The sequence below is a fragment of the Perca flavescens genome, chromosome 10 (genome assembly GCF_004354835.1).
Source record: "Perca flavescens isolate YP-PL-M2 chromosome 10, PFLA_1.0, whole genome shotgun sequence".
In the NCBI taxonomy this organism is placed as follows: domain Eukaryota; kingdom Metazoa; phylum Chordata; class Actinopteri; order Perciformes; family Percidae; genus Perca; species Perca flavescens.
This window is the reverse complement of record NC_041340.1, coordinates 17,162,777-17,186,114: the sequence shown is the minus strand read 5'-3', so window position 1 is coordinate 17,186,114 and position 23,338 is coordinate 17,162,777. Positions and strand designations below refer to the sequence as shown.

The 23,338-nt window shown below is 40.3% G+C and overlaps 1 protein-coding gene across 3 annotated transcripts in view; it reads left to right on the top strand.

The window, feature by feature from the left end:
• The window catches only part of mid2 (midline 2), a 175,405-nt gene that overhangs the window by 53,392 nt on the left and 98,675 nt on the right, over positions 1-23,338 (top strand). For 2 of the 3 annotated variants that reach the window (XM_028588732.1, XM_028588730.1), the window contains exon 1: positions 4,175-4,388. The exons of the other annotated variant lie outside the window; for it this stretch is intronic. The gene's annotated coding sequence lies outside the window, so the exon portion shown is untranslated. Of the gene's footprint in view, positions 1-4,174; positions 4,389-23,338 lie in introns of those variants that run through there. 3 annotated transcript variants of the gene reach the window in all.

The following is a 23,338-nucleotide window of genomic DNA, read 5'->3' as shown; positions in this document are numbered from 1 at the left end:
GCATTGATATTTGTCATCTAGGCTATGACCTCGTCACTCCTCCCAAAGAAGCACCAAACTCATCACCGCAGGGAGTAGGGAGTGAGGATAATACCTTTACCCCCAGGGGAAACATGGACTTATCAGGTTGCTGGGATGGATGTGGGCCTTTTAAAATGCTATATGACGAGGAGCAGCAAAGGCAGCGGCAGTAGCAGCCACAAGTGACAGCATTTCAAAGAGCAGTATGGCAGCAAAAGAGCTAACAAAGCACTGAAACATTAGATACATGTTTGCAGTAAAGAGAGTATCTCATGTGAGTTTAACGGCAGACTTGAGTTGACTACCTGAACTAGATTCTTTAAATGAAATGCTACTACTATAATACATTTTTATTGGTATATTTGGTGTAAGCACATGGGCGTATGGTGTAACAACAGTTAGTGCAGAAGCAAGTTAGTCCTAGTAGCTCAAGCCAGTCTTGAAACAAATGTTCAGTAGCAATCATCTGACCAATCAGCCCTGCAGCAAGCGGTTGCTCTGCACAAACGAGTAAACACACAACAGCACTGTCCAGCACCGCAAATTGCTGAGTTCATTTAGAGTGCCGCTGGAGCTGCCTTCAGATGAGACGACTCCCAGTCCCAAAAATCAGATGTCCACGTGGTCAGTGAGAATATCTGAGTGAAGATGCACTGATGGATGCCTGGGGCTGGATCCAGGCTAAAATCTGTGCAGTCAATCAACCAACTATTTTGTCAGATTCTCGCCTGTGAGAATTAAAGTTTAATATTTACATGTGGCTTGCTCAAACCATGTACTCAAGAAAAGGTGTTCCTTTAAGAAATTCTTATCACATACAGAAACTGTGTGAGAATTTAGCATGGAGCGTGTAAATGAGACAAAAAAAACAAATATTCTACCAGTTTGTCTGGAAACACCACCTTGGTTTTAACAGTAACAAGATTTTCCAGTATCTTGGTGGAAAAACAATCACAGCAGATATACTGTACCGTGTACAGTGCAGAACAGATTTGCACACTGGGAGGCCGACATTACAGACAGGAAGAGCAAAGAGGCGGGTCCACAAACCGTTATCAAGACAAGAAAAGGCATGACATCTGTGTTTGTAGATATATTGAATCTATTAACAGACGGGAAATATAGTAAACAGAAAGCTCAAAGAAACAGACAGGCTCTCAGAACATTTGCGGTGGCTATTGTTGACAGTCATAGAGCACACCTGCTTGTCCGGCCACACCTTGTCTGGCTACCTACACCAGCCTACTTACTGTAGTAAGTTCTTCACATTTCAGAAATCTAAATGTATGTCTTCAGTAACAGATAATACTACTTTTGATCTCTTATAGCTAGCAGTGATGCCTTAAAAGTGACTTCAGTAAAGTTTTATTGGAGCTTTGTATATAGGCTACTGCCTTTGATAAAAGAGGAAAAAGGTTTTGGTATTTGACATGACCAGTGATGAGAAATTTTTGGAGTCAGAAATAAGTCTTCAAAGCACCCTTTGAACTTGGCTTTTAAATACTTTTTATACAGTTTGTCAAAATGTCAAATACACCTTTTTAAACTCTGTAGGAGCCTAAAGCAGTATGTGATCAGTTTTGAGTAGCATTTACATCAATATTACATGAATCTGGCTATTTTTTGCATCTGTTATTATGAGCAGGGCTTGACATTAACTTTTTGAGGCACTTGTCCTTCGGACAAGTACATTTACGTTTCACTTGTCCATGAACAAAAGTCACTTGTCTGGGTAAAGATTAATCATTTTATAATTTTTTTTGTGTTTTGCTAATGCTAGTGTGCACAAGTTAATATATTGAGATTCTAAGTGAATATTTTAAAGTTTCTCATTACTTTCAGATTCCTAGTCAATATTCTAAGTTACTATGTCAATATATTGAGATATTTTGAGATATTGAGTCAATATATTGATATTGTAAGTCAATATTTTGAATGTTCTCATTGCTTTGAGATTCTTAGTCAATATTCTGAGTTACTAAGTCAATATATTGAGATACTGAACCAATATGTTGAGTTACTAACTAAGCCAATATATTGAGATTAAGTCAATATTTTATAGTTTCTCATTACTTTGATATTCTTTGTTTATATTCTGAGATACTGAGTCAATATATTGAGATACTAATTCAATATTTTGACCAGAGGTAGTGGTGACTTGAACTTATACTATATCTAAAATAATTTTGTAGACATAACAATGGATTTTGCCACTAAATGTTGGTGTTGTTTTTTCTTTCTACAATTTCACTTACCAAGGGATCCTTTAAAAAGGTGTAGCTACTTTACAGTTGATTACTACCTGATATATAATCCGCTTCAAACGAGTAGCGGAGCAGCTAGTAACGTTACGAGGCAGAGAGCCAGCCGTCAAGAGTCAAATTAACTTCATGCTTCATCCGCACAAAGCACACTTCTATCGCCACGAGTGACCGCTTTATTCGGCTCGTTTTCTGTGAACGATGTGGGGACGGGGTAACGTTAAAGCGTAGTTAGCATGCTAACGTTAGCTAACTAACACCGGCTGCCTGGCTTGCTGGTTCCGCGGTGCTTTCATGCTGTATCTCTTACAGAGAAGGAGCTGAACAGTGGGCTGGGTCTAACGTCAGCGGTCCGCTCTCCCGCTGCTGCTGGGTCTAACGTTAGTTAATGTATTTGTTTCAAATCGGTAAAGTAAAATCTGTAACATAAACGGAATGAGTGGCACATAATAACGTATATAATGCTTCATCCACACAAAGCACATTGCTATCGCCACGAGTGACTTCTGTTTTCAGCTTGTTTTCTGTGAACGATGTGGCGAGGAGGTAACGATAAGGTGGAGTTAGCAAGCTAACACCGGCTAGCTCGCCGTGCTTTCATGCTGCTTCGCTTTCGGAGAATGCGCTGAACAGCGGGCTGGGTCTAACATTAGCGGCCCGCCGACCCGCTGCCCGGGATTGTGGGGTAAAATATGTATTTGTTTCAATTCTGTAACACTGACGAAATGAGTGGCATTTTGATTTGTTTGAGTTTTAACTTGTCCAGTGGGGCAAGTAAATTTCTCTTCCACTTGTCCTACAAAAAATCCACTTGTCCCGGACAAGCGGACAAGCCTTAATGTCGAGCCCTGATTATGAGGCACCCACAGTTTAACCAGTGTACATGTGCCCCTAATGCAAAGAGCAATGCTTAGGGAATAAATTGCATTACAAGCAGTGTTGGGTCCGACAGGTGCAGGACAGGCTGGCAGAGAGCAGCAACAGAATGCTACAGCAGTCTACTGAAAGGCTCTGCAAAACCTTTGTTTCCAAGCACACACACACACACACACACACACACACACACACACACACACACACTGCAATACAGTAAACGTGGGACATACCATCAAGTAACAGACAGACTGTGTAGGAGTATTACACGCACACTAAAACATAGGCATTACTTGAGACACACACACACACACACACAATCATGTAATTAATCCAGGAAATTATTATAAACCACTTTTGCCCATGTTGAAATCTATGAATATTCTAATTACCACCTTTGGGCCTTTTTTAGTGCGCAGTTGAACATGGAATTACCTCCCTGTTTTACTTATTGATAGTAAAGAAGAACGCAGGACGTTTAATATCTGAAGCCTGCTTTATTACCCGGGGTTGCATCATTTTCCAGAAAAGAAAACGAAGGGCAATTGTGGTTATTAATTTATTCGTCATGCAGGCTGGAAAACTGCTGTCATCTCCTCTAACTGCCTCTGTTACCGTTGGTGACCTCATTGTGTGACCCTGTTACTGAGCAGAACGCTATAGTTCAACTTCATTCCATTAAGTCGATAGTTTTCATCATCCACTTTGCACTTAGATTTAAATTGGATTATCAAATAAACTGTATGAATAAGTGTGACGTGTAGTCTGCTGCTACACAATAAATGAGTTATTAGGCTACAGTGACAGCGCGTTACAGTTTGCAGTAACATGCCCAAATGCTTCTCTATCTGCTGGCTTTTGCTTTTTGTATTGTATGGGTAGGAGGAGCCGCTTTCCTGTGATTGTGGCTGCTCTCTCTCTCTCTCTCTCTCTCTCTCTCTCTCTCTCTCTCTCTCTCGCTCTCGCTCTCGGTGTGTCTCCTTCCCTCTCTCATTTTGCCAAAGTTGAATATTCCGCTTGCCCGTGTGCTGTCGCCAGCGGAGCGGTGCAGCACCACTGACTGAACGCACCGGGCTGGTATTTTGCGCTGCGCCGTGTGGAACAGACTTTGGGAGAAGGAGTCCTCTACAGTATCCCGGCTCGGATCTGTCCATTTCTCCTCTGTTTCTTCTAACTTCATTTCGGGCTACGTTCAAGATGACAGAAGAAAAGAGAGTTCGGCATGTAAAGCTGGTAGGTGTCTGTAACCCCTCCCCTCCGCGCAGAGAGGTGTCTGGCCGGCTCTGGCGCTGTGTGGGCTTCAGCTTTGTGGCACACGCCGGGGTGAGAAAGGCGCCCGGGGATAGTGACGGGAACCGGTGGTTATTTTTTCCACCATCCACTGACATTGTGTTGTTGTGTTCTCCGTTAGCTTTCTGTTGAATGGACCAGATTCAAACAAACTTGTCAGAAATAGACTGCTGGTATAATGCTCAAACTTAGACACATTGGTGCTGTATGGACAGGGTTTATTGTGTGTTTTCATGTCTAAAGACGCGGTGAGGTTTTGCCATATGATATGGACAGTTGGTTTAACAAGCTACCAAATTGGACAGTATTCTGTGTAGATATGTGTGCTGAGACTAAATATAAGATTAACAGGTTTTTCTGGGAATGGTAAAATGACATGATTTCTACATTTTGCTTGGAAGTCGCCTGTAACTCCCATCGGACCATAAAGTGGCCCGTACCATACTTTGGGTACCCCTGCTGCACAGAGGATGCATACTCTTATTAGAATGATTCAGCAGTGAGATTCATGTGTTGCTGTCTGCAAAATGTGAAACAGTTTTAACAAGCACATGTGTCCCTCTGCGTATGTTAGGGCTCTTATGTTAGTTTCCAGCCTCAGTTGGGGAGCTGCACGCTTTCTGTGCCATGAAACAGACACTTTGGGTTATTTACATTTGATCTGTAGTTTTTGTTAGGGATGTATGGGTCCTCTTGGCATTCTCATTCTTCCAACAGAAAAGCAGTGACCTGAACTGTTCTTCTATATTTTTGTACTGTAGAATTCGAGGCGTGTCTTCAATAATCAATAGTGAAATTACCTTTATTGTTTTCTTAAGTATCACTGTAATACCCCTGTAATACTGGTCTTAAGAGTTTAGATGTGATTGTTGTGCAATATCTAATGTAAATTGAATCTTTTTTCACATTTTAAGATTCCCGAAGATGCGTCAGTCTCACTGAATAATAATAGTTTGACAGAAATGCACATATAGTTTGTACACAGATGAAGCCCAAATCTTTCCTTTCTGATTTTAGCTGATCTGGAGCAATGACTTTAGAATCAAAAACAAATCTGTCACAGAGTAACGAAGTAAGCCGGTGCCCCAGAATTAATACCCTGTCAAATTGTGTTGAAATGCACAAAGTTGTCAGGAGAGTGTTGAAGTGTCACTGCACATAATTCAGCTCATGCAGTGCTGAACTATGTGCTGATGATCCCGCTGAGCTCAGCTGACAGTATGAGGGAATGTGGCTGTTGTTGGGCTGCTTTGAATGCCTCTGTGTGCTAAGGTGTTAGGGTAGCTTTAACAGGGAAGGTCATTGTTGTTAGAAGATGAACAGAGTACATCTTGAGTAGTGAGCTTCTTTTTATTGGGCTGTAACATTAACTTAAATCAGTGGCTCATTGCTAAATCTTAAATCCTTTTTCACAGATTGATACTCTGCCCCTCTCTTTCTCTCTCTGTGCAAAGCGAAAGCATGATAAGTTGGACTTAGAGCACAAACCCAATCAACCCTGTGCATGTCGTGCACTGTAGTAGTAGTTTACCCGGTTCTGTTTTTTTTTGCCATAGAGCCTCAGAGCTGCCCTGTCTCTTACCATTACACAATGTAGCTCGTAAGGCCGATTACACATCGGCACACTCATGTCTGCTTCCATCTCAATAAACAAGAGTCAATGCTCTAGGCTGCCACTTATACCTTCAAAAGCCATACATTCCCTTTCCTGACTGACTGTCTATCTTTAGTGTTGTTTTCCTGTGGTCTCTCTTATCCTCCCTTCCCCCCTCTCATTCTAGTAAGTGATCAATCGTCTGTCTCCTTCCATCCAACTCCCTGAGTCTCTCTCCTCTCCTGCTCTGAGGAAAGGTGGGTGCTGTTCCCTGTCAGTGCTCCAAGGCATATTGCAAAACTCACTATTCTGTGTCTGCTTCACCTGCTGTTAACCTATTTTATTTGGTCTTTTGGGCCTAAATTCACTATTAACCAAAGACAGCAAGGAGATTAAGGTTAAGTTGTAGCTTTAAAGAACCATTGTTGTCCTATATGGTGTCAAACTGAATTTAATGGATCAAGGGAGATACATTTATTTGTTTATTGGTCATTAACATAAAGCTTTAATGCCCAATGGCTTGTAACAGTCATGGTTTGGATTGTAAAAGGCATGTTTCCCTTTAATGCAGAATTGTACAAATGAACTGGAATATAATACTGATGATAATTAATGCTTTCAATCCTTTGACTTTGTGTGCAGTGACTGCAACAATCAGACCATAATAGGGTGTTAAAAACACAGCACAGCAGGTCACTGAACACTAGAAAAAAAATATCTAAATAATACCTCTGATTGCCCTTTGGCCATTTTTTACATTTAGTGACTTGTGACATTTATCTGATTTATCTAGGGGTCTGCAGGTACTTATTAGATCATAAATTATATGGTGTTTCTCACCTTTACTCAAGGTCCTCAAAAGTCCTTGACAACTTTTAAATAAAGTCTAGTGTTCAGCAGCTTAGAAATAAGTCCAGTTAGGCAGAACATTTTTTCATCTTCATTTCAGAGGTGACATAAGTCGTACATCTAAGTTCTAAGTGGCATTAAAAGGTCTTGAAAGTCTTCCATTTACCTTGATGAAACTTTGAAACAGTCTAAAGTTGGTACTGCTGCCAGTTATATTTCTATTTTATATAGAAATATATTACTATTGATAAATAACATCATCTGACTCATTGTCTGGCTTTGGTTTAAATATGCTGTTAGTTTTCAGTGTTTGTGTTATTGTGGTAAAGAAATAACTTTTATACAATAGCAGCAATACCCAGGAGGACATACTTTTATGCTAGGTATAAAAGTATTGTGTTGGGAGCATTGAAGTAAGCATAATCATAGTATTGAATGATCTTCACGATGTTGTTAGTTGTACTGTATATGCCAATACGTGTGTTGTGACAGAAAGCTCTTTTTCAAAATATAGCTCCATAATACGTGCAACAGGGATATGTAACAGGCTTCATATTAACCACAGTAGTTGGAACAGAAAGAAGGAAGCGTGGCTCTACCTGTGTTGAAGTGCTCATATTATGATCATTTTCTGGTTCATTATTGTATTTAGAGGTTGTACCAGAATAGTTTTATGTAGTTTCATTTTCAGAAAACAACATATATTTGTTGTACTGCACATTGCTGCAGCTCCTCTTTTCACCCTGTGTGTTGAGCTCTCTCTTTTAGCTACAGAGTGAGACATCTCACTTCTGTTCCATCTTTGTTGGGAGTCGCACATGCACAGTAAGTACTGCTAGCTAGTCAGTTGCAGAGCACGAGGGAGTGCCATGCTAGCAGCTAGGTGAGCATTATAACGTGTTACAAAGTGACGCACGTTCGTCACGGAAGTAAAGGCTGGACTACAATAGAGCTGTTTGGAGCAGTTTGTGAACTGTGTTTTCTCTGGAAGATGGTAAGTCCTTTTGGGCTGGATTTTGGGCTTTTTCACTTTGTAAACCTATAACGTGCACAAAAAGATATATAACACAATAAAGGAAAAAAGCATGCCAAAAAGCATAATATGAGCACTTTAAATGGGAAGTGTCAAAACAGATGGAAGAGCAGTTTCGTTCCTTGGGCCTTAACCAGGCACTGTTTTAGAAGAGACTCATCATATCCCTCATCCTATCGAAAATCATACATTATATTATAAAAAAAAAAATCCTCCCTTCTTCTACTCTAAGATTAAACTTACTTCTTGCAGTAGACTGAGGTGCAACACAAATAGTTTTGCAATAACTGGCAACCCAGTTTCGCCTGAGTAGCAGACAGCAGTTGAGATAAGTAAATGCCTTCATATTATTCATATTAACAAAGACAATATAAGTCTTGTTTTCAGTGAAAAAAATACTCACTTTTATAGCCACAGTTATGAGTAGCATGATGTAGGTGAAATTATGCGTGAAATGCGTATGTGAAAGCTGTAGTGATTAGTTGTGGAATGTACAAAAACTGATTGCAACTAACAGATTGCTAAGTCTTTACTGGGGAGTATTCATTAGCAGTGGGAATGGTTTCTAAGTGATATAGAATGGATCAAGGGAATGAATGTGGGAGTCGAGGCAGACATAGCATGGATGGATGTATGGTGTGACAGATTGCCTCCTGTTTTTGTTTCCAGACTCCTTTGATCTCTTCATTGCACTGAGTGAAGGCATAGCCTCTCTCCCGGATACATTTCATACTGCATGTAGTTTAGCAAAGAGCATAGCGCCACATTGCTTAACTTTCTCCTTCGGGACAAAAACAGCATTAATGTGATTTTATGGTGATTCTGGTTTGGCGTTAAACATCTACCTCACTGCTTTTTTAACTGAAAAGTTCAGACTTTTGAATGAGCAGTTGCATTCAGTTGTTCAGCTGGCATGCGACACTATCTGAGCAGAACACACATACGTATAATAAGGAATATTTGGGGAAAATGCTGAAGAAAAGATGTTTTCTGCTCCAAAACCAAAGACTAGTTGAATGTTTTGGGATTTCTCGACACTTTTATAGTTGTCCCTAAATTTAAAGGCTTGTATACTAAATTATTAGCCTCCTAAAGCTAGCCTATGAGGTTCACTTTGCTTACTGAGGTCTAGCAAGGATCAACAGACATTTACTTTGGCAAGATCTAAATTACTTTGCATTTAATTTGGTCAGTATTTAACCAATCAGAGCCACAAGCCAAATGTGGTGATCATCATCATCTAATCCACATCCCATAGTTTGCTGATTGATCCGGCCTCCAGCTGTTTCTCTCAATCAATCCTTAGTGGATGTTGCCCAGATTTTGCGAGATTTTGTCTTCTGAAGGGCATCTAAACTACAGTATATGTCCGGAACAAAACTGGATTATTTAGGAAGGACATTTGGGATGTTAACAGACTCACTGCAGTACCACTCTTGACTACGTAGAGGATAAAGACCTCAGGTTGCTTTTAATACAAAAACTGCACTGTTATTTCCTAATAAACATTGCTCATTAGGTAATAACTTTACATGTGTGGAGCCGGGGGTAGCTCAGACGACAAACTGGCAGCATGTCATGCTCTCTGAAGGTAAACCAGTGAAAGCCATTAAGCTTTAGACAGAGGCCCAGGCTTTAGCTCGGGGCTACAGGCTGAACCGATTCCAGCTTCAACAACCCACTGACCTAGAAAATAGAAGTTTGGAAACCAATAATCTGAAACACATGAAGACCAAAATACACTTAAAGAATGAACGAGGCGAATACCGCTATAACTTATTTTACTCCTGTCTTTGCATTTCTTCTTCCATCTCTGTGTCCCAGTGTCATCTGAGACAAGTGCAAGCCTTTTCAGTTGACATTAATGGCAGTGTGATATACACTGTACTAGGGCTGGGCGATATATAAAATCAGATATCATGATATTCTTGACCAAATACCTCGATATCGATATTGCGGCAATATCCTAGGGTTGACAATTGGTGCTTTATCAAAATATCTTCACACTTAGATTTTAGATAAATAATCATCTGTAATGTGGATATAATAACTAAGTGGATAAAGGCAATAATACAACAGTTACAGTCTGGTAAGTTCAGAAAATGACATCACTTTACTGTAATGCAGCCTTTAAAACCAGGAAAAGACAACACTTATGTCATATCACGATATCCAAAATCTAAGACGAAATCTAGTCATGTCATGATATCGATATAATATTGATATATTGCCCAGCTCTACACTGTATTGTACACAAGTGTGGTGCACATGGATAATGGATTACGTACACAGTTCTAGTGTCATAAATAAATTATCTCGTGGAGCATGTGTGCGACAGATTATAAGCTTTACTTCAAAGATCTGTCACAGTAACAGGTGAATTGTTTACACGTTTACTACATTAGACAAAATGTTTATTGGCTGTGTTCACCCGGGGTAAAGGCTGGATGTCCAGAGAGTTTGATAACATTACACAGCCTCAGTGTGGATTGGAATCCCACGAGGCTGAAATCGAATTGTCTGCCATTGCTCCTTGCGAGTGGTGCCTTTGCAAACGTAATCAGCAAGGGAGCTCGCTAGATTGCACCTCGGACAGTTACATTGGCCACATTAACAATCTCTTATTTTTGAGCGGCATTCACTCCAAGATCATTTGAGGATTCTGAGGTCTTTCTTCCACTTTCAGTTTACATGTCATTTAGTTTGATTTGGGAGGTGTGAAAAATGTAATTTGAACTCGGATGACTTTGAACAGATGTACGCAGATGCCTCAGAAAGAGAGTCTCAGTTAATTAGCAGGAGGCTAGATTTTGGAAAAGAGGGCAGGTGCTCAGTTTAATAAAGAGAGTGAATTTGAAGTGTATATTGATATCTACAATGAGTTAGACTCCATTAACAGCTGATAGCTCTGTTCAGTTGTTGGTGTTGGATTGATACTGTTTGGTGATGTAAATAGAAATGTGTGAATGAGAGTAGCTTTAAGAGTGTGGGGAAGCAACTGTTGAAAGCTTGACAGATGGGGGAACAAATTACTTTTTTTCTGTAGAATATTACAAACTGTGAACATGAAGAAATAAATCTTTCTTGTTAAGCTGAAGTAAAAATGTTATCTAAATGTAGAGATTTATTTTGACATCCTGACTGCCAATACTGTGTCTAATGATCAAGCAACTTGACAGCTTGAACCCAAACAACCAAATACAAAAATGTAGTCAAAGTAATATTTGGGTTGTGGTTTGATCCAAAATAACTGTAGGTGTGAATCGCAGCCTTAGCTTGCTCTGATGTGTGCAAACCCCCCAAAAAAACTCAAAACTCTAGGGTCTAATAGGACAGGAGAAGAGAGGGGGCTTTTCTTTCCACCCCAGCCTAACAGCAGCAGCTGAGCTGAGGAGGCATCCAACCTCCCACCATGCTAGTTAACAGCCAGCTGCCTGTGTATATTCCCACAGAGACACACGTGTTTCCCATGATCTCACCTGCTGGCACCGGGAGCTTGGGGTTAGGCTGCCCATCCCAGAAGCCTCTCTGTTGGGTAGAGTGTACCACACCTCCTCTTTCTGGGATGCAGGAGCCATTGAGGTGTTGGCGGGTGGGGAGCTCTGCCCAGGGAATGGTGGTGTGACCCAGGGGTAAATACTGTACATGTGTACTTGACATGTGAGCATAGTGTTGAGGTGTTTTTTTCATCTGAGGATGGAATTATGGAAGATTCTACAAAATGCCTAACATACAAAAAGTATCTAAGAATATTCTCAACTTGCTTCGCACGTCACTGCATTAGAAGATAGTTTTTATTAAGATTATAGTGAAAAACCTGTTACTAACTTTCACTCTCTTTATTTCTGGGCCATTTAACAGAGCTATAATGAACAACTCTATAATGCCAGCACAGTTGTGTTAAAAAGTAGTGGGATTGGGCATGGAGAACGGTGGCTGAGAGAGATAAAATAACTAGTTTGAGAGAGTGTAGGTGTAAACAGGAGGAGGTGTGAAAAAAGATTTTTGAGCTTCAAGGATGTTTGGAGGATTCTGGGGAGGGTTAATAGCTACATAGAGCAGAGTGCAAAGACAAGAAGTCATGCGGGTAGAGGAGGGGAAAAAAACCTGGCTCTTTCTTCGACTTTCTCATGCTCGCACATACATACTTTCATCATACACACTCATCCACCCAGCAGGCATTTTTAAGGAACACCTTCTCTCTAAAAGCAGCTCTGTTCCTCTCTTGCTGGTTGATTACAGTTACAGCGATCTCTAGGAATCTCTGATATCCTCCTAAGAGTCTCTGCTAAACCTAGATCATCTGTCAGTACCCACAGGAGGTTATAAACACTGTCAGTTCCATAAAATATAAACTTGCTTCACTGAAGTTGACCATTTTATCCAGACCCGTCATTACTATTAGTGGGAGTTCTTGTAAACCTGCCTCCAGCAAAAAAACCTTGGACTGAGCTCTTTCCAGGCCATCGGTTTAGTTCAATTTTGATATAGCAGCAGGCATTGTTAACCTTCACAATTATTCTCTTTGGTTTTGCAGTGCCGTGGGGAATGGCTATTTTTAAAATGCCGGCAGTGTTGGGCAGCTATTGTTTAACTAACAACCTATTGATTTGTGTCAGCTTCAGTTGCAGGGCTATTTGGAGGGGGGATTGGTTTTTGTTTTCTCAATTCACAAACACATTTTTCAAAATGTTTTAGAGAGTATGTAAGAGCTAACGCCATCTTGCCCCAAGTAAAAAAAAAAAAAGAAGAAGCATTTTTTCTTTTTCAAAAAGCTTTCACATTAGAATTCTGGCTGCATATTTTTACATATTTCTGTGATATTAAACTACCTGCCTCTTTGTCAGTGGAGTTGTCTGCTCCTTAAGTTTAGAATGACTGCTCACCACTGCAGATGAGTTTCCAATGACTATGTGTTGCATATCATTGCAACATCATTGTTGCGGCAACAGCTGCAAGCTCTGATCTGCCTTTGGACAGTTGTGTTGTGATTGTGTTACCTCTCCCAGCATGTACACATCAGCAACCTACAACATGTCTCATATCAATATTTCACAAAGGGAAGAGAGAGAGAAAAATACAACCTCAATCCATGAAAGGGCTGTCTGAGTTGCAGATCAACAAGATTTCCCATCTCGAGAAGGGACAAATGATTGTTTATCTGTGATAAATAAAACTAATCAAACATATAGAGCTACAAGCCTCTGACATTTCGACGCATGGAGCCTGCTGAGCCAATCGAACAGCAGCCAAGGAAAACAATGGCTCATACTCTTCCCCCCTTGAAGGAAATGCCAAACATTACAGTGCTGTATAAATAGAAGGCTCTGACTTTGTAGAGTGAGAGGGCGAGATAGAGGACAGGAACCCCCTCCCTGGGGTCACACGGATGGCAAGGTCTCCCACCTCGCCACTCTCTCGTAACTTTATTGCTCTTATTGTTTTTCTCTCTCTGGGTGGGTGATCTATTTTTGAGCTGATTTCTTTTGACCTTCTTGTGTTTTTTCCATCTACTTTTGTTTACTGTATTTCTCTCTCTCTCTCTCTCTCTCTCTCTCTCTCTCTCTCTCTCTCTCTCTCTCTCTCTTTCCCTGACACCCGGTCATAATGAATAACTAAAAAAGCCTAGTAACACATCACAAACACGTCCTGCTTTATTAATGGCACCATCTACATCTACAGTTAAAGTGGCAAATGGCTTTCCTGGATGTATTATTTTTGGGGCCGAGTGAACAGACTTCGATCCAAGGTGAATGCTGTACTTAGAGCAGAAAAGCTTTTTTTTTTTTTTTTTTTTTTTTATAATTTTTAGGGCATTTTTAGACCTTTATTTGACAGGAGAGATGAAGACATGAAAGGGGAGAGAGAGGGGGAATGACATGCAGCAAAGGGCCGCAGGTCGGAATCAAACCTGCGACCGCTGCGCCGAGGAGCAAACCTCCACACATGGGCGCCTGCCCTACCAACCGAGCTATCCGGGGGCCCAGAAAAGCTTGTGTTTAATGGTTTTGCTCAAGCAGCCTTTTCTCGCTGCTGACGGCCCAATACAGTTCCGTTTAATCTAACGGTTATGAGAAATTTTCCTTTAGCATTTCGATAAATGCAGCCAATGCAGACATACATGGTCTGTATGTATATGCAGCTTGAGGTGTAGCAGTAAGGCCTTTCCCACTGAGGCCACCAGAGCTGAAATGGAAAATCCATCTAGGGTTTAAAATATTGAAATGTTGATTTCATTTCGTCATTTCACACTGTTTTTTTTCCTCCCCTTGCACCTCTTTTGAGAAAAGGAGGGAGGGAGACAGAGTTGTCCCCAAAACGAGGTTCGTTACTCCGACTGTGTGTAATGAGGTTACGGATGATTCAACTCCAACAAGTCTTTCATCTGTGCTATCTTTTGTATCAGGCGCATAAATGTATTTCCCGGCTGGCAGGCTGTGCAGACGGCTTGGAAGATTGAGCCCCTGCTGCCGGTGCAGGCAGATTTAGGAAACAGCATGCACACTAGGGTAGCACACACACATATAAACAAGGACGCACACATTCGCCACCAAGGCATTCTGCCTTTGACTCTTTGTCTCCCTTTATCTCAATCTTATCACCGCAAACACTAGTTGAATCTGTAGCTGCAAGAGTATAGGTTTTCCTCCCCCTGAAACATTTTGGTTTTTATCTTACAGTGAAGAAGAAAAATGTCCAAAATCCATTGTAGTAGCACAGCAAGCTATTTTTGCTCAGAGATGTTTCTTAATAACGACATTTGTCATATGAGCTGTCGGGATAGTTGATACCTTTGAGACGTTAGTATTGACCTGTGTGTCTGCCTCTGTCGTCTAGAATCAATAACGCCAGCTTGGACAACATCATTTGCTAATACAGTTTGGCACGATACTGGTAAAGTGGCTGGCGTCTTATGGATCAGTTAGCTCTTTTAGAGCAAAAATACGATGCATTGAATGACGTCAGCGGTTTTTCACAATGGGAAAACTTTTCAGGAATATATCGTCAATCTTCATACAGAAGGCTATTGTTTTCTTGACAGTCATTTCAGTCTAATATAGGTGTACAGGATGCAATTTCCCAATGAAAAGAACCTCTTTTCGGAAGCTGAAAGTGCCGTTTATGTGGTGCGTAGATTGCTTTTTCACACTATGTGGAGTAAATTTGCATATACAGTATATAGAAAATACCAGTTAAAGGTAAGCCATTAACTTGTTTCCATGCTCTTGTACACGTACATACACACAGATATAAATATAGAAACATTGAAGCTGAATTGGAGTCAACTGTAAACACAAGCAAGTTTGTTTTCTGCAAGGCAAGACAATAGATTTCTCAAGTTCTGCAGCTTGTGCTTTTTCTCTCTATCATCCGATTTGATGTTGTTTTTCGTCAATACACGTAGGGGAATCATTTTCTTCCAAAATATTAGTTATTGAGGAGTTCTGTGGTGCTTAGTCATAGAAAACAGAATCAATGTTGTAGCTCTTGGACAATATTCAAGGTGAACTAGCTTTGAAAATGTTAGTCAATATGTTTTGTGTATATGAGCAAACATAGTTTTAATAGGCTCCAGCAGCCAAATTGAGGCTTAATACGAAAGTATATTTAAAAGTTTTAAACTGCAGGTATCAAAGCAAGAGAGACAGAGAGGCAGAGTAATACAAATGAAGACATTTATATTGTATTTAGGAACAAACATATGGACAGTGTATCAAGGTCCTATAAGAAAAATATTAGCCATTGGGCTTGAAGCCTGCGTACCGATTACATTTTTTGCCTTTGTTGACAGTTAGCGGGAACTCTGTTCACCCTCACTCTTCATCCGTTCCTCCCTCCAGCATGCTCAGCCGAGTCTTAATATCTAATAAGCTGTTCTGCCATATTCTGATCCCGGGTTTGTTCTCACCTGGGCAAATGCACATAAATAATGGAAGCGGCATGAAGTGAGGCAGGGGCATGGTTGCCACTCAGTGTTGTGTTGAGACCTGATAAGGCTCCCCACCGCAGCAAAAGAGCCTCGGAGAGCTGATGAGATGGCTTCTGACAGTATTAACTTCATTACCCACAGGCTGCCAAGCTGTAACAGACAGAAGCATTAAGCGGAGGGTGAAAGAGAGGAGGTGTGTTGTACTCACTGTCACAACTCTGTGAAAATCTTATTTTATTCCACTTTCATGTATAAATGTTTTAAACCAAGCAAGTCTGGCTGGGCCTTGACAAAAATTGATTGTTTATTTCATTTTCAGTGTCTTGCATCAGTAAATGTCCTTCACACATCCCTCATCAGCACTGCTGACAGGCAAGGAAAAGAACATAGGGAACAAATACAGCTGTGAAAATGAGTGTGGGTGTAATGCAACCGCACACTCAGCCACACCTAATGACAAGACTGCAGAGTCACGTGGGTCTGTAATACTGTGAGAAACACCTGCATGTGAACATGAATTGTAAACAAAACAAACACTAGTCATGTGTAAGAAACAAAACAAAAAACACACACACAGAAGCACATAGCACTGTTCACATATTGACACTAACCGTTCCGGCTACATTGCACACGTAACGTATGCGGCGCGGATGGTCCAACACTACGCTTCCACTATAATCAATGAAACTGGCAAACTGGCACACCCCCCCACACACACACATCGGTCCTACTATTCTCCTAACGACATTGACGCACAAACGCACAAGTATAAACTTCAGACCACTTACGTAGGCTACGGCGAAAGCTCTGCGTGGAGCCTCTGCAGGACCATAAATCATGCTGACCATTGGCGATGTTTTTTAAGCTGCAGATTCTTCAGACTGCCACCTTCCTCTATTCCGACGCATCGACACACGGTATGCAAATTGACGTATTTTTGTAATCGATGACATCGATGAATCGTCCCAGCCCTAGTGTATAATGACATAAACTGTAAGACACATTTGGAAAACATTCCTTCATTTATACGACATATATAAGACATGTACTGTGTTCATGGTTTATAAAGTAAAAAATTAAATATCAGTATGTCATCGCTAAATGATTATATTTACAAACAATAAATCATGTCAATGCTAAATTTGACTTCGGATGACATCCAATACGTCATTAACTGGACCAACCGATCAATTCCCTTCCTATGCAAATATCGTTCATGCAGAATTTTCTTGTGACGTTATTTGTCACATAATAACGGGAGTTTCCATGAGATCCATTGAGGACCAGTGAGGTGAACTGAGATACAGTAACTTGTTCCCGGAGTCCCACCCCATATTTTCCCCATCAAGAGCTAACACTGGGAAAGTTAACTGGTACAGTGAGTCACAGCTCTGCCTGCTGCCTTGTTTTCATACTATGGGGTGGAAGAGAGCAGGCTGACCTTAAAGCCTGTCTGATGCGTGCTAGGCAATTGAAAAAGTGGCTTTTGTTGAAAATCTTTAAAAAAAGTGAGATGTTCCCCTTATAAGGACTCTTGCAGGCAGCTTGAGACTAAATTGTGTAATCAATTTGCAGTGCAGTGTTTGCAGATGTGTTGTTGTTTCCTTTAAACACCAATCCTAAATGGATAATATGTAAGCAACATAGCAACTCAAGATGTGTCAAAATGCAATATATCATTCAAGATTTATTTTGAAATTGGTTTTGTAATAGGAGCCCTCTCTGTGTAGCTGTGAGAGGGTTAAGCTTAAGCCAGCCTGCTCAACTGGACTGAATGTGAAATGGAAACACCGGCTTGGCTGTATTACTGTTTACATTCTATGAATAGGAATCACATGTTGATGAACCCAGCCCCGCTCTGAGGGCTGCTGCAGAAAGAGAGAGAGAGGGAGGGAGAGAGGGGGGGGTGGTGGTTAGGTAAAGATTTACGCTTCGGAAAAATACCAAACTTCCCAATGTTAACCCCAGAAGAGAGCTAAGCTGGCAGTTCTCCTAGGAGAAGGGACAGCAGCTTCTTTGGCAGCTAAATATGGATCCGCCTGCCACGGATGCTAAAATTACAGATTTGTATATTGCATATTATTGTATGGTAATTATATAAATTATACAAAATTGTAATGTATCATATTGTGTAATGTAATTGTCTTGTATAGTAGTGTATTGTATAGCGATCAGTACAGTATCTAATATGTCATATGTAGTGCTGTCAAATGATTAAAATATTTAATCGCATTAATGTCATAGCTAATTCGCAATTAATCGCACATTTTTATATATTCTAAATGTCCCTTGATTTCCTTTTGTCCCATTATTTTTTTCTCATTTTAATGCTCCTATCAACATGGAAAAGTGGATCGGCTTGCTTTGTGCATTTGTCGCCTGGCTTTGACGAGGGGGCGGAGAATTCCCATCAGCTGTGTGCTTGGCCATCAAGTGGTATTTCAGACTGGTCTTGCTGCGATGATAGCTCAGTTCACAACGACAAAACACACAGATCACTTTGGTCTTGTCAATGGAACCATTTAGCAACTTTTTAAAAGTAAACTTTACATTCAGAATCTTATTGGCATCCATTTTGGATGTCTCGCGATTGCCATCCACTCAAAACGTAGCGTTAGTCTACTACTCTTTGCCCGGCTCACAAGCCCAAACAAGTGTGTGCGGCGTGCCTGTTGTTTTGTTTCCGGTCTAGCTAGATCTGGTGTGGTGTTGTGGTTTTTCTAACTTTACTAGTTGTTGCAACAGCATGTGAAAAAAACTACAAAGTTTGCTAGGCCAAAAAGAACATTAATCTCACGATAAGAAAATTTACGCCGTTATAATGGGTTTGCGTTAACGCCATTAATAACACGTTTAACTGACAGCAATAGTCATATGTACATGCATTTTCTGTAAACTCCATTGGGAACATGTTTTTTTGTTTTTTTCTTGCCAATGAGGAAAACTAAATTTGATAGAGAGAGAAAAGGTTGGGCAAATGTAGGCGGGAAGAAGAGAGTAAAAGATGAAGAGAGACAGTGAGAATGAAAGGGGGTGGCCAAAGGAAACCTGGACAGTTAATCATATATGAGAGCCTTCCTTTTTATCCCATCAAGCGGCTGCATTGAGACACATGGCTCCTGTCAAAGACTGCACGGAAATGTAACTCAACAAGTTTAATGTGCAGCTTGATCCCAATTATATAATCATACTGTATGCACAGTTTGTGTGTTCTGGTCAACTAGAGGTTGTTTCATTTTTGGGGTTGCCCCATTTCCTTTTTCCTAAACCATTTCAGTGAAATAAATGTAGTCTCTTGGTGTCTAGCAAAAGTCAGCAGTGCCTAGTCCTGACGTGTCTTATGCTTGTTGGTATTTTTAATTCTAATTGCTAAAATGCTAAAATGAATTGCCCTCCAATGAAATGCCAGCATTTCAGGCCACTAGTGTGACTGAATGCCACTAAATCCACTTAAACAATGTCCCGTTTCTTTCTGGTTTAAATGCTCAGCTGACGTGATTAGGGTAAATGCCATGTTTAGGGCCAGAGCTTGAAAGCTATGCTTGCTAACTAACTAACGGAAGTATACATATAGCAGCGCTGCATTAGGGTGTTTTTGTTAGTCATTTTAATATGTACCTCGCCATAATGTGAAAGGGTCTTTGATTTACCAACATTGCACAAACAGGCCAGCCATTCTCTGTGGAGAGACTTGTGTTGGCTCCAGGTATGGTATTTTGAAACCTCATAAAGTAATGAATGAAAGCTCCTTGTTTTAGAAACAGAGTGCAAGGCACAGAGGGAGAAATCAAGCCGCCATCTTGTCATGCTATGTTTGAACATTTTTCCTGCTCCATTTAAATTTCAAGCTTAATTTTTTTGTTTTCTTCCAGGCAGCTTTTGAATTAGTAATGTGTTGTTGTTTCACTGGAGCAAGCTGGCAGACACAGCCTTTAATTTGTTATAAGCATCTTTAACCTTTTGCTTGTTTAGAGATGTTTGTGTAATGCTCACTGCATAACAACAGGTCCACAGCAGATTGAGGTCATAGACTACAGGCTGGGCTTGTCAGTTGAATAGCATCTGTCTTTGTTCAGCCCCGAACTACTGTGGAGAATCAACCTGATGGCTACCATGAATGCAACTGGCCTCTGGCAGACCCCTAGAAAAGAACTAATGTGCTATTGCACACTGGGGCTAAAACATTTAACCAACACATTTTATGTTGTCGCCCTACTGTCTATTGAAACACAGATGAAGTTAAACTATCACTGCTTAATTTCAGCATTCTTTACAGTATTCGTTTAAAGGAATGGTTTGACTTTTTTGGGAAATACACTTCTTTGCTTTCCTGCCGAGAGTTGGATGAGAAGATTGATACCACTCTCATGTCTGTACTGTAAATGTGAAGCCAAGCATCTACAGCCAGCAGTCACTTAGCATAAAAAACTTGAAACGGGAAAACAGCTAGCCTGGCTCTGTCAAAACGTAACAAAATTCACCTACCAGCACCTCTAGAGCTCACTTCTTAGCATGTTGTATCTCTTTTGTTTTATCCGTAAAAAAACAAACAAGTTGTGGAGTCTTGTCATAACTGTGAAGTTGCCAGACAACTAGGTAAACTTCAGGAAATGTGCACAGCCAAAAACTACTCCAGCACATAAAACCACAACTTCGGTTTTCATTTTTGAACAAAATGAAACCACATCATATAACGTGTTAATTATAGAGCACCTCTGCTGATTAGCGGGTTCTTTATTTTACTTTCAATAGAGTGGTATAGATAAAACGTACTGTAGTTCCCAAAATGTCCAACCATTCTTTCAATAAAGTAATCCTCCATCTATCCATCCATCTATGTGCGTAAGCTGAAACATCAATGCAGTTTGTGTGCCGTAACATGCACAAAGCTAAAACTCCCCTTTCTCAGCTTTCTTCAGAACAATATAAGTGTTTGATAAAGTGATGCCAACTCTTTTCCAATGAAATAGCTAGGCTGACTGCCTGCTGCACGGCGCAAGAGTAGAGGGAGAGAGAGAACCTGTGCCATTGGGAGGAGAGCTGTGGATTGTGATTACTCTGAGCAGCATGCATGGAAATCTATTCAAATATAATATATCTCGCTTTTCCCCTGATTTCCCTAAATTTGTCGCTAGTCGCTTTTTAGAAATAAAGTCGCTGAGAGGGTTAACCCTAACCCTAACCCTGGCAACACTGGTTTGACAAATTGTTGTTCAACTTGTCCTTTAATCTTAAGGGAAGTTTTGCACTCATTTTTATTTTTTCCATTACCTGTAGTAGCCTACGTTAGAGACACTGAGAATGGTAAATTACCTCACTGCCTATGGCTTCAGTTAACTCCTCTTTAAACTGTTTGTTTAAGCTACTGTATTTATTTCACAAGTAATGTCAATTTTTTTTTTTCACCCACTACAAAAAGCACTGTTTAGTTGTTTTTTTCTCCAGCTTTGTACCACAGGTATAAATAAGACAATGTCACAGGGTGTGTTTTCCAAAGCCCCTGCAAAAGGAAGACTGCTGCCCCCCCCTCCCCCTGCTGCTGTTGTTTACTGTCATCTTGCTCTCTCTGAAGCCTTTAAACCTCAACTATGTGATTTTCTGCTCCTATTCCTTTATAAGCCTGTGATTGACAGCCTCCAGTGAGATGGATAGATTCCAGTTACCCTTAGGGAAGATAGAGTAGTAGGAGTGCAGATGGAAGGATTGAGTGGGGATCTGGGGGGGATGAGTTGTAGCAGATACACTGTTAATCTGAAAATGAAAACTGGTGATTCACCAAACAGATTCTCAATGTTGAGATGAAGCTGATAGATACTGGTACTAGAGTAGTGACCAAGGGCTCAAAGTACAGCTGTGTGTGTGTGAGTGAGTTTGTGTGTGTGTGTCGATAAATCGATACACTTGAATATCGCAATATTTTATTTTGCAATACTGTATTGATTTTCAAAAAGGAAATATCGATTTTTTTTTTTTAAGTAAAAAAAACAAATATATATTTTTTTTACGTTCAAAATTTTTTATGTAAGACAGTGGTTCGCGTTTATGTTGTGTTTAAACCCCCTACTGCTAGATGGCTATGCTGAGATGCACCACTAGTGTCCTTGCCTACAGGGCCTAGCAGTGCCTGACTTTTTGCTAGAAACTAACAATGTAGCTATGGCTGAAATTTGGCCTACTTTAGCATATAAACTCACATAAGCTCACTAAGAACCTGTGAACCACAATCCCAAACTGGCAGTTTGATTTGTTTTGACTCTTGCCCCTTCATCCCAGCATTATCAAGTGTCCATTAAACTGCTGTTTTGGCTCTGCAGCTGTGCGATTACAATTCAGTGGGGAGCAGTTCAGTTTTTACAAGGGGATTGTTTATTCAAGGATAATCATCTTTGTTTCACAAATGCCTTTTCTTTATAATGATGCATGCGCCAACAAAGTTAATTCATACACATGCAAGTATAAACCCAGGGGACCAGGTTGCTGTGCTTTTAAATAAACAAACGTTTCTTCTTTCAGGTTTGCAAGATTATGAAATGACAGAAACCGTGACATCAGTCTTTTCTATTTTGAGGCATTACCCAAGGTCATGTCTCTTAAAATTGTAGAGGAATTAATTACTGCCGCCAGACTTATTGAATCTAATTGAAGCATCAAAAACGTATATCAATAGATACGAATTCAGCAATGACAGCAATTTGTCACCATCCTTTATGGCCATTAAACTTTAGCGCTCCACAGTAGCAAGGTAGCTGTTTGATTGCCATTGTGTTTAAGAAAAGCTCATACAGGTCCCTGTTGGCAAAGCAAACACAAAAAGGGATTTTGACTATTCAAATTAAGGAGCATATTGTGTATGACAAACCACAACATCAGTGTGCTACTTTTGGGGTGTCAGATTTGAATGTCTAAATCATCAAATCCATTGACTGAAATGGCTTTCTGTTTATGGATGTGAACCTGTTAAAAGAATGTCAGAAGCATAGGTACAAAGGATATCTGATTAGAATTCACAGTCTGTGTGTACTAAAGAAAAGTGTTTATCTAGACCCGCTTCTCCAGACAGACTAATGTATCATCAATGGTGTTTTTTATTTTTTTATCTGTTTTTCAAATAAGCTCTGAGTGAGACCTAAAAATCACATTAATGCTACATTAATCAGCATAACAATAGATCAGAGTGAGTGCCACACAGCTTTGTGTGTGTGTTTGTGTGTGTTTGTGTGTGTTTGGCTGGACCACAGCAAAGCAGGAGCTAGCACTATGAACATGAAAGATGAGTGAAATGAATAGGCGCAACAATGTTTCTGCACGCGATCAATCATCTGATCCACTTCCTCAATACATCCTTAAATGACCCAGAAAGCCCTTATTTAACAAATTTAGGGGGAGCTCTGAAACATTGCAATTTGTGGTGCTACTTTTTTCATATTTGACAGTATACGTGTTTCAAACATGGTGTTTCAATACTATGTTTTTAGGTTGTTAACACA